The 3,020-nt window shown below is 42.2% G+C and overlaps 1 non-coding gene and 1 pseudogene across 1 annotated transcript; both read right to left on the minus strand.

Moving 5' to 3' along the window:
* Window positions 1–1,388: 1,388 nt before the first annotated feature.
* On the minus strand, window positions 1,389–1,544 carry LOC150036926 (5.8S ribosomal RNA). Its single transcript, XR_016529457.1, has one exon. It is a non-coding gene; the product is annotated as a 5.8S ribosomal RNA (ribosomal RNA).
* A 193-nt stretch (window positions 1,545–1,737) lies between these two features.
* On the minus strand, window positions 1,738–2,811 carry LOC150036927 (18S ribosomal RNA; annotated as a pseudogene).
* Window positions 2,812–3,020: the final 209 nt, after the last annotated feature.

Raw genomic sequence — 3,020 nt, forward strand, 5'->3', positions numbered from 1 at the left:
AGTCTTCTACTATCTCCCACTTGCTTGTTCGTTCTACACGATCGTCTTTTCCTCCTTCCTTATACCAATTCCATCAAAGTTCACCCTTTGGATTCTCACTCCGAGAATATCAAGGGCTTTGAGTGGTGGTGTTGTCCTCGATTGCTGTTGGTTCGTGCGCTGCTGATCGTTTAGACGACCATGGTGCTGGTAGGTGACTGTTTGCTAAATGATAAGAAGCGTAGAGGTGTTCACTTCCACTAGACTGAGTTTGATTGATGAAAGTCTTCAACTGGTACATTTCTCTCAGTATTTTATATATTATTTGTTAAAGCATGCCAGTAATTAGTGTTACAATGCATGTCTGTTTGTTTGAATGTATGTATGGTAATTCTGTCACAATGAAATTGGAAAGATTCACTTCTGCTCATAGATTCTCTTGTTTAAGAGTTCCTTCAACTGGTAACAGAGCCAGGTTGCTGATATTCCAATTTCATTGATGCAAAGAATTGCATATGCATTCGTGGTGGGTGCATCATATCTACTCTCTATTTAATTGTTAAATTTTTTGTGCATGTGCAGATTAATGGAGTTTTCTGGGATGAAACCTCAGTTTGATTAATTCTTTTACATTTTCGGTTTATTGAAAAGAATCCTGCATTTTTGGGCACAATTAATTGTTATCGAGTTTGTAATTAAAAGTTAGTTTATGTCTTGAGTCATTCGTGAAGAAGTTCGGAGCAAGGGTTATTGTTTTTCGAGGAAGAAGACGATCAAGAGTAGATCGGGACGTGTAGACGATGGGGTAGGCGATCGCTGATTATTGAATGCTCGGGTGTCGTTTAACGAGCATGCACTAGACGATCATTTAGCTTAGCAAGCTTCATCGCTTAGTAACTAACTAAACGATCGCGGAGCAAATCGCACGAGAAATCATTTACCTCTTCATGCATTAAACGATCGCCTAGATGATTAGGATTCGCAGCCTCATTGTCATTCAAGCGATCGTTTAACATTTCGTGCTAGCGTCTAGTGTGTGCTAAAAGATCATTTACCTGAGACGTTTACTAAATGATGGAGCTTCACCCGGCGGTTTAAGACCCGGTTTGCTTGTAAATCGGTTTGGTCGATGAAAATGTAATAGATAGAATTTTTTCATTTTGGTTTTGTAAAGGTTCATCCCGGTCCATTAATCTTTGGTTTTTACATGAGATGTTTGGTTATTTATATATCATATGGTATGCACATATAGTAAATCCCACCTTAGGTTTTACATTGGTCATGCATCATCTCTTTATTATAAATATTATAATTTAGAGAAACATGATTTAATTATGTAAGAGCATGCTCATGCATCATATAGTATAAAAGTTATATATATGCATGCATAAAAAGCATTGACATGCATGTGACGCCCAGGCAGACGTGCCCTCGGCCAGAAGGCTCCGGGCGCAACTTACGTTCAAAGACTTGTTGGTTCGTGGGATCCTGCAATTCACACAAAGTATCGCATTTTTCTACGTTCTTCATCGATGCAAGAGCCGAGATATCCGTTGCTGAGAGTCATTGTGAGTAATACGACAAGAATGCTTCACCCCCCGCACACCGAGGCCGGGGCAAGGGAGGCAGATTCATTTTAAGTTCCTTGGCGCGACCTACGCTGGGGTTTAGTTTAAGCGCGTTGAGGGGGAGGGGGCAGGCAAAGAGCATGCTTCCCCCTCGCCCCCGACGCGAACAATTGGTTGTTAAGCGCGTTGACAATGATCCTTCCGCATGTTCACTTGAGGAAACCTTGTTACGACTTCTCCTTCCTCTAAATGATAAGGTTCAGTGGACTTCTCGCGAATTGCGGGTAGCGAACCGTCCACGTCGCCGCGTTCCGAACACTTCATCGGACCATTTAATCGGTAGGAGTGACGAGTGGTGTGTACAAAGGGTAGGGGCGTAGTCAACACGAGCTGATGAATCGCGCTTAGGAATTCCTTGTTGAAGACCAACAATTGCAATGATCTATCCCCATCACGATGAAATTTCAAAGATTACCTGGGCTTGTCGGCCAAGGCTATAGACTCGTTGAATACATCAGTGTAGCGCGCGTGCGGCTCAGAACATCTAAGGGCATCATAGACCTGTTATTGCCTCAAACTTCCTTGGCCTAAGCGGCCATAGTTCCTCTAATAAGCTGGCCGCGGAGGGGTACCTCCGCATAGCTAGTTAGCAGGATGAGGTCTCGTTCGTTAACAGAATTAACCAGACAAATCACTCCACGAACTAAGAACGACCATGCACCACAACCCATAGAGTCAAGAAAGAGCTCTCAGTCTGTCAATCCTTACTCTGTCTGGACCTAGTAAGTTTCCTCATGTTGAGTCAAATTAAGTCGCAGGTTCCACTCCTAGTGGTGCCCTTCCATCAATTCCTTTAAGTTTCAGCCTTGCGACCATACTCCCCTCAGAACCCAAAGACTTTGACTTCTCATAAGGTGCTGGCGGTGTCCTTAAAGCAACATCCGCCAATCCCTGGTCGGCATCATTTATGGTTGAGACTAGGATGGTTGGAGGTGGCAAAAAATTCTGATATCTTGTTACAATGATTTTTTTATGTTGTTTAGGTGGGGGGCGCGCACAGGCAAGCAGGGTAGAGTCATGGCACGTAGAAGGTCGGCATCTCTGTGTTGTGTACCAAAACACTTTAAGCGAAAGAGTAATGTTTTATTGGAATGATCATTCTATGATTGTTAGTTTCAAAACACATGTTTTAGTGAACATCAAATGTTAGTTGTACATTGTCGTTTGGGTGTACAATATATGTGTTGCATGGATGGACTAGATATTCAAGCTTAAGCATTATTAGACCGGGTGACACCATGGTTGTCTTCAACCATGTGCAACTACAAAGCCACACTAGTTAATATAAACTTTACCCAATGATTTAAGAATCAATCCAATTTGAAGTTAGGTCTTTATAATATCTAACCTACTCCTTTCTTAATACATGCTAACCTCCATGGATAAACATAACCTTCATGTATCTTTGGGAAA

The sequence above is a fragment of the Benincasa hispida genome, chromosome 4, assembly GCF_027475165.1.
Source record: "Benincasa hispida cultivar pf3 chromosome 4, pf3_genome.v1.1, whole genome shotgun sequence".
Lineage (NCBI taxonomy): Eukaryota > Viridiplantae > Streptophyta > Magnoliopsida > Cucurbitales > Cucurbitaceae > Benincasa > Benincasa hispida.